General features: G+C 34.7%; 2 long non-coding RNA genes across 2 annotated transcripts in view; one reads left to right on the top strand and one right to left on the bottom strand.

The window, feature by feature from the left end:
- Window positions 1–15585, top strand: part of LOC110349135 (uncharacterized) — a 32734-nt gene that overhangs the window by 10510 nt on the left and 6639 nt on the right. The window contains exon 2 of the long non-coding RNA XR_002394888.2: window positions 14160–14349. This is a non-coding gene — a long non-coding RNA (uncharacterized LOC110349135). The remainder of the gene's footprint in view (window positions 1–14159; window positions 14350–15585) is intronic.
- LOC147823566 (uncharacterized) lies at window positions 1860–14191 on the bottom strand. The gene is made up of 3 exons (XR_015443522.1): window positions 8712–14191; window positions 7150–7254; window positions 1860–1945 (listed from the first exon to the last, which is right to left on the bottom strand). It is a non-coding gene; the product is annotated as an uncharacterized LOC147823566 (long non-coding RNA).

The raw sequence follows: 15585 nt of genomic DNA, 5'->3' as shown, positions 1-15585 counted from the left end.
GGTAATAGTTGTGTTGACACTTATTTACTAATGTACTTTTTGTTAACATATAGGAACTATATTAATTCAAGTTTTTATATACTAGTAATTAAATTACTTTTATTAGTGAACAGTTTTTGGCTATTTAGTTTTCTCTTGTATTTCATTCAAGGTCACTTCCTGCTTTACACTAGATGTGCCTTGTTTCCTTTTATCTGTGGGCACATGGATTGATGCTTTTTCTTCCACTTGCTTTAATAATATGGTACATTTTTAGCTTGCAATTGTAGCACTTTCTTCCACGTGGACTCTAAGAATGACAACGTGCATTGGAACAAAACAAGCAATCTAATAAGTGTGCTTTAGTTGTAGTATATTGATTAACAATATCTGTATTCATGAACATGAATTCAACAAAATTCCATACTGTAGCAGGCTCCAAAACATCCTCTTAAATGGTACCAGCAGAAGTGACAAAATGCACAGTCTGGGCTCTGGTGAATAATGCTATTGCCTCCAATAGAGATCAGTTGTTGCACACTGGTCTAACTCTGAATGTGCTGAGTCTCCTTCAAAAGTAAACCCAGGCTCAGGTGTACTGAGAGGCCTTTGTCATCTGGAAAGAACCCAGCCAATATCTTCTTAATTGGATCTACAGGAATGAGGGTAGGTGTCCTGGGACTTCTTAACCTTTTAAGCAAAATATCCTCCTTGTAAATTCATAATTACTCAATTCATACCCTAGCTAGATAAAGATTCCTACTGTTAGAGCATTTGGATATAGAGGAAAGATGCTCAGAAATAAAATGAGTCTGGTATCATTTTTCCTGTGGAGGATTCCTAGAATCAGACACAGGGATAATGTCCTATTTAGGTTAGCCCTCAGAAAGAAATCAGAAGTCTAGGCCTTTAGTGGCTGCCTTTCCTAGGACTCTCATTGTTAGCCAAGTCCCACCACGGGCTTGTTGTCAGTGACACTTCCTTTGTTCTTGACTTTTATCTCAGTGCCACTGACCTGATACTATTGAGCTGAGAAAAAATGATCTCTGTAGATATTCACAGTGGCCCAAATGGGAAGCTTGACATCACAGTAACTCAGAAAAAGATAAAAAGGTGGAGATAGAAAACAGCAGAGCACATAAGTTGCAACTTTAATTGGAGTTGCTATGTCAAACAACAAAGGAAACAGGTTGACTCATTTGGTTTCTATTGTACTGGGGAGATGAGTTATTTTAGTACATGTCCTAGCTATTCTTTCCAGAGCATTAAATAGAAATAGATTGCTTCAAGCCCTATGGAGTATACTGGCTCATAATATACCATAGATTGCATTTAAATCAAATTTATATTTGACCAAAATAGATTCTCCAACAGTGCAGAAGTCACAAAAATAGCAGACAAAATGATAAGGCTATTTTTTGTCATTCATTCAAAAGCACATAAGCTGATAAAGATACACTTGTTAGCTGTTACTTCTTCTACTGAGCCTGTTATAAGAGCTCAGTTTCTTCCAAATTCCACTGAAATGATGCACTTTTGTCTGATGTCTTAGAGCCCTATTATCTCTAAATGTGTTTCCCTTCAACAGGGAAAAGTGTCAGAACACCAGGGAGCTAAAAATGATTATTTCTTTCTTTTTCTTTCATTCTTCTTTTCCCTCTCTTTTCCTTCTTTTTATGAAGGTTTGAGACTTTGTTTCCTAGAAGACATTTGACAATCTTTAGAGGCATTTTTGGTTTCCACAACTGTGTGAAGGTGAAAGGTAAAGGACAAAGGCCAGAGATACTGCCACACATCATACATTGCAAATGACAGCCCCTACTACAAAGCTGTATCTACCCCAAATGTCTGTATGGTTGAGACTGAGAAAGTTAATAGATTTGTAATTTACCTTAAAATCTGATATCAATTTTCTATTTTGTGTTCCCCTCATCTATTCCTGATGTATCCAATTGAAGAGATTTGCCTGCAATCGAAAAATAGCAGTAAAATTCTTTGTAGTTACATTTATCTGGCAAGAAGGATATAATAATTTTGTTGCTTCTTCAAATATTGCTGAGAATGGAGTGCCGGACACATTGCCCCCAAATTTGGCCCCTTGGCATTTGTAAAAACAGCAGAAGCAGGAAGGTCATTCTCACAATCCCCTTGCCCTTCTCCCCTGATGTAGATCGTAAGACAGTCATTCAAGAGGTTCCCTTCTGATAACCAAAGGAAAGGAACTTCCTTTTCATCAAGACACAGAAAATCCAAGAAGAATCTAAAAATGTGATTTGCTAAGCTCACCTTACCTAGTTTATTGCCATCAGGTCATTCTAGCTTTCCTCTGATCATACCTCTCTATTTCTTTATACTCTTCACCACACCTAAGCATAAAACTACATGTTTACTTTTCTTTGGGTCTCTGTAAAGGCTCTCCATGTCATATAAAAGCTACACTGAATAAATTCGAATGCTTCTTTTACTAATGTATCTTTTGTTACAGGGGCCAAAGCCATGAGCCTAGCAATAAGTCAAGAAAACATATATCTTTTCATCCCCTACACTGAGAAAGCTAAATATTTATGTATAATTTGACTCTTTTAAGGTAAAGAGAGGCTTTGGTGAAGCTTAATTATTGAGTTTAAATTCACATATTTAAGGTTCCCAGTTATACTTGAGATTTTCTTTACTATTAACATGTTTACTCTTTTTACCTACTTTAATTTTTATTTTTTCCTTCTCAGCCTTTGAACTTTTTCATGTAATGTCCCTAGATGTGCTCACCTCGGCAGCACATATACTAAAATTGGAAATGTCCGAAGAAAACATGGAGATGTAGCACATATGTAGGTAGTTCAGTGAAGTCCTGGATCCGAGGCCCAATATGATCAAGATTAAAAATTCTATATGTACAGAATGATTGGGGCCAATCATTATATAAGTAAGGGAGCAACAAAAAAGATCTCTCTTGTGACATCTGTATTCACATCTGGTTCAAAGTCTTGGTTAAATAAACACTTTACCTACACCAAATCTGGATACTTTCTTCAGGTTTCCATGATTGAATTTGCAGTTACACTAAGATTGTTAAAAAATTATTTCTAAAATATTTCAAACTCAGAAAAAATATCTTCCAGAGTCCCTTATTAGATATCAAGTGTTTCAATCTGTCTTACCTCCAAATGTATCAAAAGAAAGATAACTATCAATATTTAAAGTAATGCTTCTCAACTGGAAATGGTTCTGCCCCTAGAGACATTACACAATTTAGCTACATTTTTGTTTATTACCCTGGGAAAGGGGAAGATACTTTTGACATCTAGTGAGTAGATGGTTGTTAAATGCAATACAATCCACCAGACATCTCCTCAAAACAAAAAAAACCTACTCAGTCCCAGTGTCAATAATATTAAAGTTAAATAACCCTGTTTCAAAGGATGAACCCCAAATGAGTTCTTAAGTGAGCCCAACATCTCTTAATGCTGTTACATTCAGAGTAAGAACCAGACTAGAAAGTATGTTCCCAAATAAACAATATCTTGCTTAATTTTTTTATGAGAAACACTTTTTGAATTCAGTACTCATAATAGTAAAAATAAATATATATTAATCTTATAAAGCAAATTAAAGCTTACATTGGAGTTTATATTCTTTTCCTCCATGGCAGTAGGTAAATCATTCTCAGTGTAAATGCTTAGAGGGCAAACTAATCTTTCAAATTACTTGAGAGTACAGATCACTTCAGAAGCAAACCATAGATAAATGTGATTTATAATTACACTAAAAATTTCTCCTGAGAAAGACTCTTCCTTGAATTGCACCCAAAGGACACTTTAAGGTCCTTTACCTCATATGTCACTTTATAAATACAGCTATAAAATCCTCAACTACTAGTCCTATTGAGAGTTCAAACCATAAAGCTTAAGTAATAGTTGAGATAAACAAAAATTATTATTTTCCAATTTATTATGCAAGAAAATTCATGGAAATTCTTATCCCCTAAGAGGCAGTACAAAATAAAAATAAGATGTTTGCCAAAATCAAACAGTAAAATAGATAAAATGAAGAGAAAGGACAAAAAGTAGATTATGATTAGCATTATGCTTTATTAATGGAAACTAGCTATCCAGGCTAAATATATTCTGGACCTTCAAAGTTAACAAGAAGCAAACTGTTATGATTTCGATCCAAAATGCCCCCTACCTTGAATTGCATATTTAGAAGATGACAGGATCTTGGAGGTGCTATACTCATCAGTGGATTCATCTATTAAACAACTGAGTAGCTAAAGTACTAATAGGCAATGAGCCTGCTTGAAGGTAGAACTGGAGACATCACTGGAAAGATGTATTTTTATACCCGGCTCTTCACTTATTGCTCTGCTTGTAAGCTCTCTTGATGTGAGTAGCCTTCCTCTATCAGGTACTTTCACCATTCTGTTTCTCCTTTGATGCCAGCAAACCACAGACTAAACCCACCAATACTGTGAGTCAAAATAAACTTCTACTCCTTTAAATTGTGAGTGTCAGGTACGTTGTCCCAGTGAAGGGAAAGCTAACTAATAAATACTCAAGGAGAGCACTTTTATGTTGTCATCTGACCTTTTATGATGCCAACTAAAAGAAATCACTGGATTGAGAAGATTGTGAGTCTGACTAATGTGGTTTTATCTCAACTTTAACACATGTGAATTGTGAAAGTTTCTGTTACAATTTTAAGCTATATGAATGAACTGAGATTATTTTTCATAGCTCATCATAGGTGCATGCTAAATATTACAGTATAAAAATAGTAATACAGTTAGTCTGCTCCAAATAAAACATAAACTAACATTATAATTGAGGAAACTAAAGACGGAGTTTATTTAATTTGCCAAGAGGCCCAAAGATGATGAGTGGAAAAGTCAACATTAATAAAATGTGTTAATAAAAATAGAAAAATCACCAATAAATCCATCACCCAGTATTTTTTGACAGCTTAATATGTATCTCAGCCCAGACAGAAAATTTTTATTAAATAAAAGCCATACTATTCACTTTGTTTGTCATCTTCTTTTCTCATTTAGCAATGCTTTATAAACATTGTTCCAAATCAGCAATCATTTTCTGTTCTGGTATCTGGCTAGTACTCTGCTGAACACTTTTCCATAGATGTTAAAAGTGCTGCTACTAAAGCCTAATCCAATGAGAAACCAAAAACAAAAGGCCTAATTTCTTAAACAAATAAAATTGTCAAATGCAGTGTGAACTTCATTTAACTTTATTTACTGCAAAATAGTTTAGATTACTTAGAAGACTAATGTACTCAGTGATGATCCAAAGAGAAAAGCAGATCTCTGAATTTCTCAAAATTAATTGGTGTGAAATACTTTTTCAATTATAAGAGACTTTTCTATCATAAAAGTGAAGCAGTGTAAAGATATTATTTCTGGACTTTTTATTGCATATTCCTGACAGCAAACCATTCAAGCACACATTAACCATATATGTGTAATTATTTATTTATATGTTATGTGTACATTTTATCATACTCATAGATTGTATATTTTTATAATAAAATTATTAAAAATGTAACTTATTGAGGATCATCCATAACAACTGCACCACTTTATAATCCCACCAAAATTGTAAAGAATTTCCAGTGTCTTCATATCTTTAAAAACCATTTGTAATGTTTTGTCTTTTTTTATAATAGCCCTCCTAACAGGGTAGAAGTGATATCTCATTATGATTTTGAATTGCATTTCCCTTGTGATTGGAAATGCTAAACATGTTTTCATATGCCTTCAGCCATTTGTATGTTTTCATTTGTTTGCTTGTTTGTTTGTTTTGGTATTGGGAATCGAACTCAGGACCTTGCTCTTGCAAGGCAGGAGGCCACACCACTGAGCTAAATCACTGGCCCCATTTGTTTGTTTCTTTAGAGAAATGTCTTTTCAAGCCTTTTGCCTGCTGATTAATTTTGCTAGTAAGGATTTTTCTTTTCTTGCCATACATATTTTAGATATTAGCCAGTTATCAAATGTCTGGGTTGCAAATATTTTCTCACTTTTCTTAGGTTGCCTTTTCATTCTGCAGATTATTTCTTTTGCTGGGCAGAAGCATTTTTATGTGATACAGTTCCACTTGTCTATTTTTGGCTTTTATTGTGTTTGGAGGTTATTTTTATGAAATATTTGCTGCAGCAATGTCAAAAAAATTTTCTCTTATATTTTAATCTAAAAGATTTACAGTTTTAGATCTTATGTTTACATCTTTAATTCACTTCCAAATGATATTTGTGTATAATGTAAGATAAAGATCCAATTTCATTCATTTTTACCTGGATACCCAGTTTTCCCAACGCTATTTGTTGAAAAGAGTATCCATTTCTCTTTGTGTACTTGGCACACTTGTTGTTGGCATACTTGTATTTATTTCTGGCATTTTTATTCTGCTCCTTTGATTTGTACATCCATTTTCATTCCTCTACCATACTATTTCAATTATGAAGTTTTGTAATATATTTTAAGATCAGAAAATGTAATGCCTCTAGCTTTGTTCTTTCTTGAGATTATATTGGCCATTTTAGATTTTTTGGGTTTCCATATAAATGTGTCTCAGGATTTTTCTCTATTTACATAGAAAATGGCATTGAACCTATAATCTCACTTTTTGTGATATATACAAAAAAGTTAGAACCAGCATCTTAGAGGAATTATCTGTATTATTATGTTCATTGCAACATTATTCAAAATAGCAAAAGTATGGAAATACTCTAAATGCCCATCAGCAAATGAACAGATAGAGAAAATGTGGTATATACACACAATCATACAATATCAGCCATAATGAAAAAAATCCCATAATATGGACGAACCTGGAAAATATTATGCAAAATGAAATAAGCTAGTCACAGAAGGACAAATGTCACATATTCCACGTATATGAGATTTTAATAGTAATCAAAACCAGAAATCCAAAGGGAAAATGAATTGCTGTTCAATGAATATGAAGATTCAATTATTCAAGAAGAATAAGTGCTAGAGATCTGCTTTACACCATAGTGCCCACAGTTAATAATGCCATATTATACACTTTAAAAATTAGTTAAAAGTGTATATTTTAGGTTTAGTGTTCTTACCACATGAAAAAAAAGAAACAATGGAGGAAGACCCAAGAGATTCTTGAAGATAATGGATATTACTACCTTGATTGTGGTGATAACTCCAAGGGTGTGTGGATATCTCCAAACACATAAAATTGTACATTAATTCCATGGAGTGTTTTGGATATAAATTATACCTCCATAAAACTGTAAAAGAGAATGACAAAAGGAAAAGGAACAAAAAATGATGAGTAGAAGATACGTACTATATCTTAAAACCTTTTCTATGATTAATAGCTATTAATATTTTGTTAATATTATTTGTCATTATTTCAAAGCACAGTGCACACTTAAAATAAAATTCATTTTCATGTAAATACATATGTACGTAGACCTTGATGAGTCCAATTTCTTTTTCAGTCTACTTCTTGCTAGATGCTTTTATGCTGTCATTGTGTTTTAATTCACAGTATGCCTCATTTAGAGCTCATACAAGGAATATTTGTAACTAAAAACTTCAATGCACATCCTTAAGTCAAACAGCAATATAGAAACATCATCATATTGTGGATCTCACTCTTCTCACAGGATCTGTCATTTGACTTAACATGAAATCTTTTGAAATATGAACCAAATGAAGTTCCAGCATCATTGGGAACATGAATATTAGTAAAAATACAATTGGAAATTATGATATTTTCTTCCCATATCAGTGTTAATTTATTTGAGAATTATAACCTTAAGGACTATGTTTCTATAAAGTGTTGAGAGGGAAAGAGAAATTACTATGGGTTAAAGAGAGTGGGAGGACAGGAATTAGAAACTTCCCATCTAGACTTCTATTTCAAATGACCTAGCCAAGAAAAGATGTAAGTATCAAGGAAGTATACTTACTTTTGCTTGCTCACTCTTAAAGTGAGCATGTCTAGGGTTGTTCTAAATATAAAATATTCACTGGTGGGAGAAGAGCCAGTGGAGAGAAAGTAGAAAGATACATGAGAAGACGATCGATAGGGATGAATTGAAAGCAGGCACAGAGACTGACCTACTGTAGAATCCAAATGCAGAGCTTCTTTTCTGCAATTAGTAGAGCAGGGGTGATACATGAGAACATCTAGAAAGATGTACCCTGCATCTAGAAAGATGTACCCTGACCCATTCTGGGCCAAGGACCAGAAATGAATGCAGAAATAGATGAGTGGAAAACAAAGAACCACTATAATAATGCAGAACCAGCACGGCAGAAAGAGACATGGTGCAGAAGTGAGCACACCATTGTTTCCCTGACCATTCTGGGACAAGTCTGGAACAAAGAAACACAGCGAGGAGAACTAGATATTTAAACCAGTGTCATTTCATGTATCAATTACCTGTTACCAATCAATTTTTAAGTTCATAAATATCAGGTCAATGTTTTTTACATGTTCTATTCAATGTGCTGGGTGTTGAAGACACAAAAAAGCAAGGTTACTTGTTCCCTCGATTTACATTTTTCTTGAATTTGTTAAATATCTGAATTATTTAACAAATTAAATATAATTTAACTCGTAGTGAGAGAGTCATTCTCAATTAAATTTTATATGTGTGCATTGGGGGCAGAGAGGGTAGGGAGAAATGTGAAAAAGGTGAATACCCTAAGTGGGAAAAGTTGTTCATGGTAGTACCTAAGACTATTTCTTCCAATTGAGATATGCCAACAACTTCGATGACACAACTCAGCTTCTCATTTTCCAGAAGTTCATTTTGTTCCTGAAGTGCCCCAGTCATTATAAACAAAATCATCTGAAGAACTGAAACAGAAATAGATACAATTATTCCTTGTAACACCCGTTTGAATGTAAAAGAGGAAGAGAGTACTTGAAAAAAGCTAAGTTATGATAGTACTACTAAAAGATGACTTTAAATTTTTCCCTTCAACTTTAATATCTTTGGCCTGGGCAGCAAATAATTTTATAATATTATCATCCCAAATTTAGGTGTTACATAGAAATGGCATGCATTACAGTTGTCAACTAATACAAAGTAATAATTAGAGATAATAACACTGCCTTTCCAGAGTCAATAGATTATTGCCAATCAAGCAGCACAGAGAAGGGGAAAAGGAACAGGCAATGACAGAGACAGGAACAGAAGAGCTTAAAAGAGCCAGGCAGAAGTCAAGAAGGGATCTCCCTCTTTCCAACCTTAACAACCTTCCTATTTGTAGCACGCTTGAGATGTAATACACTGCTTTTTAAACTTAATAATATTAAACCTTTTAGACTTTGTATAATAATTATTCCATAATTAAATAAGTTCTTTAATGTAAATATATGAATTTTGTTAAATATGAATTAATGTTTTTGAAATTATCATGAGATTTTGCTAGAGGTCATCAATTTTATATGATTAGCTAGAAAGAAGAGCATAAAGAATCAAGGATTTTTGATAATAATAAATGAATAATTTTTAAAAAGGTTTTTCTTTCAAAGGAACTTTAAAAATGAGAAATTGCTTATTATTTATTTTTAAATTTATTATTTCTTCTTATGGTAATATTGGCATCTTTTGTCATCTGAGATGGGAAAATGCAAGAAAAATAATCCAGTTCAGCCAAATTGCACAGATTTAAATAGATCTGTAACAAATATTGAAAAATTTTTCAGAGGTGTCCCTTTTTGTTTGTAAGAACTATGGAGAGATTTAGATAAGCTAGATAGTGGTGTAAGGTGTCTATAAGACAATCCTGGCTCTCACGCCATGCATGGAAGCTTATTTCAGAGACAATATTGAGAACCACATTCAATACCTCAAGATCATGCCAAGACGCATGAAGGCAAAGGTTCAGATAACAGCTGAGATTCTCTTTCCACCTGTGTTTCCCTGACCTATATGAATGACAAGAAAACTGTCTTTTATAAAGTAATTTTCTTCCTATATCTTTTCACATCTCACCACTGGAATAGCAACAGATGTTACACCTGAATGGATTACAGTCCCCTTAAAAAATAAACTACTACCTAGGAAGCACATAAAAAATTATCATCATGGAAAAGTATGGAAAAACAAGATTGATTTCCTGAAATCACATACAAAAGTAATTTCTACTACTATTCACTTTTTTTGTCTGCTTCTTGTTGCTGATCTCTCTTCTAAGAATGTGGTAAGACTGGGCTCAGTCAAGGCTAAAGTTCCAGGAGCTGAGACCAAGTGGGAGAGAAGGGAAGAGAAAATAAGCTTTAGCTGAGGAACAAAGAGGGATGGACACACATGTCGCAGATGAGGGTGTGGGAGGCAAATAGAGTCAAAAACCTTAGGCTTAAATGAGAGTGGGGAATGAAGAACAATCAAGGTACCCAAGGCAGGCATGGGAGATAAAATGTGTACAGATTTCCAGACATATGGGGATCTACACTGCTGGAGTCCTGTGTACTGGGTCACAGTTGAGCCTGTGAGTGAAGTAGAATCATGAAGCTGAGCTGTTCTTACAGTTATAAGTATTCAATTGTCTCCTTCTCTCTAAAAGCTGTAGAAAACAAATGAGGAATAAAACAATAGTTTTGCAGAAAAGAGTGCAATGAAAATAAATCCAATTTGCAAACCAAAGAGCAATTTGCATTGTTGGGTGCTAAAAATAAATTAAGTAACCGAATTACTCCAAGTTTAATAAATCAAAATGGTATCTTGCCTCAAAAAAAACTAATTCCTTGCACAGTTTATGGATATCAAAATGGATTTATCATGTTGTTAAAATCTGAGGTTTTATGCACCTCTGCCAGTAAAAATTATGTCTGTTATTGTTAAAGGCTGTCCCAGATGTAGTGATTTTATTAATCAAGATAGAGTAGCTTTTACCTTGGTAATAGATGAACCATGATGCATCAGTTGCTTAAAACAACAAGGGTAAATTTCTTGCTTACAATACATGTTCAACGTGATTCAGTAGTACAGCTGTTCTGTTTCTTGTAATCAGGTAAGGAAAGCTAATGTGATCCTCTACCTGGAGCATAGCTGGTAGTCAGAAAAACCTGCTAAGAGGAACAGAGAGGCTTTTCATCATCTCTGCATGAAGCATGCAAAGCACATCCACACACAGTTCATTAGTCAGAACCATCTCCTGGTCCTGCTATATGCCGTGGGGATTTAGAATATAAACTCTCATAACAAGGATAGAAAGGAGAACTGTAATTTGTGAATACTGATGATTTCTACCATGTGTGATAATTTAAAATAATAAAGGAAGATTCTTGGCAAAACATCTTCTAGAGAAAAGAAACATAAGGAAAAAGAGAAAGGAGGCAACAAAAGTGTTTGATGACATGTACATAAGAAAGAAGACCAGAAATTTATTTTCTTTCTTTCTTTTTTTTTATTGGTACCAGGGATAGAACTTGGGTCCTTGTGCTTGCACAGCAGGTGTCAAAATCACTGAGCTAAATACCCAGCCAACCAGAAATTTCTTAAGAGCAATTTAAAATTAGGCATTTTAGTTGCTCCATGATGTACAGTTATTGCACATTTGAGATTTCCTTCAAACACAAAATGAATAAAGAATATTTAGCGATTAGGTACGTCAAAGTTAATATAGTTTTTAAACAGGGTAATACAGAATTCTGCCTTCTAGAAACTAGGGAGAAAAGAAATAACAGTGAAATTAGCATTTAGGTGGGGCACACTGTCGAGGTCCTATCCCCATAGAGCATTAAGCCTCAGTCTAAGTTCAAAGCATGAGCAACCACAGGAACGAGATTTTATGACAAGCTAATGAAAAAGACAAACAAAACAAATGAGAAAGGAAAACTCAGAAAGTTCAAAGGACAAAAATGTACAATTTTTAAGTGAGTAAAGAACTTGTTTTACTTTTTAATACATGTTTCCTTACATAATGTTTACATTCCTTGTTTGGAGTTGGTACATGCACATGAAACAACTTAATTCCTTTTCTCACTCTCTTTCCCTCACTCTCCATCCCCTATCTCTTGGTCCCCTTCTCATTTGAGAAAGATCTATCTCCTGACTTCCTGTTATCTGTCTTTTATTTTGCTCTTTATTTATACTTTGGGTTTCTCATATAACAGAAACTATGTGATATTTAAGCTTGTGTATCTGATTTATTTCCCTTAATATTATGTTCTCAAGGCTCATCATTTCCTAAAAATAATTCAAGTTTATCTCTCTTTATGGCAGACTCCATTGTGTGTAAATACCGCATTTTCTTTACCCACACATCTGTTGATGGACGACATATAGGTCACTTCCAAGATGTAGCTCCTATGAGGTATGCTGCTGTAAACATGGGCCAGGGATTTAGCTCAGTGTTTTCACCTCCTGCTGAGCAAGCCCAAGGACCTGAGTTCGATCCCTGGTACCAAAAAAAAAAAAAAAAACATGGATATGCATGTATCACTGAGAAATGGTGTCTTCAACACTTTCAGGAAGATACTTAGGGAGTAGTTGGGCCAATGGAATTTCTAATTTTAATTCTTTTAGGACTATTTTGAGGCCCACAGAAAGAATCTTAGGTGGCCATTCTCTTTCAACTTTTTAAGAAGGGAAAGACATGGCGTCAGGACCAATTCCAGTATGAAAATAACAAGGTTACGGTTCAAAGATATAGAAGATACAGAGAGATCAGAAGCCTGATCTGAAAAGGACTAGAACCCCATTGGAATCTACCAGTTTTGAAACTGAAGAGTTTTCTTTTAGCAGAATTTGCATAGATTTGGTGCATCTGCCTTTCAGGCTGAGACAAAGTAAGTAAGTCAGGATATGATTCTTAGTCTTAGCTCTATTTGTATTGCAATATAAAAAATCTAGTATTACTATTACTTCCAAAAGCTTTCTGGATTTTAATCATCACTGTTTGGATTTTTAAAATTTTTCTATTTCTTTGTATGTTTGTAGTTAAATTCTTGACAGCTCCAAATGGGGCTTTTTATTCCAGAAAATACAGTTGTGGTAGTGATAAAAAACCAGGCTCAGTTGCTAGCAGTCATAAACAGAAATGACAGTAAACATTAAGATTCCTTAGGCCCATGGAAGCAAAGAGAAGGTAAAGGGGTAGTCTAGAGTGGAACTGGACCCCAGTAAGTGGACTTTGCCTGCATTAACATGACCAACTCAAATTGGTTGGCAAAGGCCATTGTTAATGGGATTTCCATTCTCATATAACATTATCCATAGCTTCTCCCAGCCATGATGAGATTACAAGGTGGAGAAAGCAGGTCAGGTACTGGATTTCCTCCCACTGTGACCTTCTAGGCCCACCAGAAGTACTGTGAGCTTATTTTCTATTTGCATGTGCCAGTTACTGATTAAATTGTCAACAACCTAAGAAATAACTTCAACTGAATATCATTTGTTATGTCACCCCAGGTTAATACTGAACCATTGATAATATTTGTCAAAATCTGATATTTCATCTGTTTTTGCAGTGCACACATGGACAGTTGCTCATAGGGAATTAAGATTGTAATAGCAGGGATACTGGTCTTGACAGTTCAGTGAGAAGAATGTACAATTTAGCTTTGTCCAAGTCAGAATGACTTCTTATTTTAAAAAGAGGATCATTTCCATTCATGAAATTTAATTTATGAAGAGCTGAAGGTAAAGAAATGCAAAAGACATCCTAAAATGACAAGAAGACAGGAAAACATTCAAGATCATAAATCACTGTTTTCAATCAAAATGCACATAACTGAAATAAAGTTATCAGTGATTAACATAGGATTAATGGTAGAAAAAATAATACTTAGTGAAATACAAAAGTACATCAGCTTTTTACTGGGATTCAAAAAAAAATCTGACAAACAATAGCTTCACTATTCAACTGTATTCCTAGAGAAAGGAATGCTAAGAAGCAAGGAGGGAGATAAAACCTTTTAAAATTAAAGTACAATTATGCTTAACATGTGTATTGGGATTTCCTACAATCTAATGTTTGGTTTTTCCAGCTTTCTAGAAATACGGTTCTGTGGTTTGAGCAGATGTGTTGGTAGCTCTTTCTCTGACATCTTTACAAGTCCTGTAATTCCAATCAGGTAGTGAACAGCTGTTAAGAAGAAATCTACCCTTGAGTCTTGGGAAGGAAAAGGAGGCCTTGTATGCTACATTCATTTCTGACTTCATTCCAGGCACTGTGGTTCAGATCGGAGATTATAAAATCAGTAATCCAGAGAATACAATAATCACACCATCATAATGCTGAAAAAGGTTCAGCAGTTCTCTTTCCACATGGAGTAGGAGAGCTGAGACCAGAGCTCTGCAGTCGGACAGCTCAGTGAGCACACAGAGGCTTCATATTATCTGGGACAAGCAACCTCGGTAGGTCGGGATTGATTCTCAACATTTTGGTTCCAAGTGAGATCTGCATGCAGCTCCTATCATTTTAGTCTGCTTTTGTTCATCTGTATAACCCTTACACTGGGGGAAAGAAAAGAGTTTAGAGAGATATAAACCCATAGTTTTCAGGAAAAAAACTCAATAGAAAGCTGTTAGACCCTAAGACCAGCTGAGATTCTCAGCAGCTCTACTGCAGGGTAAACCCCAGGCTTGCTTCTCTACTGAGGCACTTCCACCACCTCAGCATTCCAATGGAAAACCGACCCAAAGACCAGCTCAAGGTCAGCATGGTAACCCATACCTATAATCCTAGCACTCTGGGTGGATGAAGCAGGAAGATTTCAACTCCAAGTCGAGACTGGGAACTTCGTCGCTTAGCAAGACTCTGTCTTAAAATAAAAATTTTAAAAAAGGCTGAGGATGCAACTCAGTGTAAAGGCCCTGGATTAAATCTAGTATCAAATATAGGTAGATAGTACCAAAAATAGGTAGGTAGGTAGGTAGATAGATAGATAGATAAATAGATAGATAGATAGATAGCCAGAATTGCAGGTCATTCATTCACCTTCTCCAATAGATTATCCTCTCTGGAAGCTGATTTGTTTCTAGGTGCAGAGATATCTATCCGATGAAGTATACTTTATAATACCCCATGGATTGTTAAAAAGCCATAGAGTTTATTTACATTTCTTCTTTCTATTTTAAAATCCTTTTTAAGTGTCTTTAAAATGTTCACAATACATTAAAACACTAGATTGCAAATAAAATAATGAATAAATATTGATATATGAGGGCATATTTGGTTGGTTTTTTAATTGGTAGAAGGATATACAATAAAAAAGATTCTAAAAATGTTGGAAACCCCCATTCTAGACTATCCACAGCCCCAGCCAAATGTTCCCAAGAAGGCAAAGTGAATTGAAAAGACCTTATTGCCATAATTACCTTCTAAGAGTCACTCCAAGGAAATTTCTTAACCAAAGATAGAGATCAGACTATATTAACAGTGGGGCAGAAGAAAGGAAGAAGAGGAAGGGAGAAACAATACATGGAAATTGTTGTCCTTACGTGATATTTTTCACTAACAAACACTTGAACAAAAGACCTAGACTGCCCACCTTTCTCATCCTCACCTCCATGGCATGCTCTACCTACTTTGGTATGAAGATGGTTGCTCTCAGCTAATCATCTGTTGAACCCAAGGGACAGCATCCAGAC

This window comes from Heterocephalus glaber, unplaced genomic scaffold (assembly GCF_053883595.1).
Source record: "Heterocephalus glaber isolate CG9 unplaced genomic scaffold, H.glaber_assembly_v1.0 deba00001572, whole genome shotgun sequence".
Taxonomy (NCBI): Eukaryota; Metazoa; Chordata; class Mammalia; order Rodentia; family Bathyergidae; genus Heterocephalus; species Heterocephalus glaber.
This window is presented reverse-complemented; position numbering and strand designations above follow the sequence as displayed.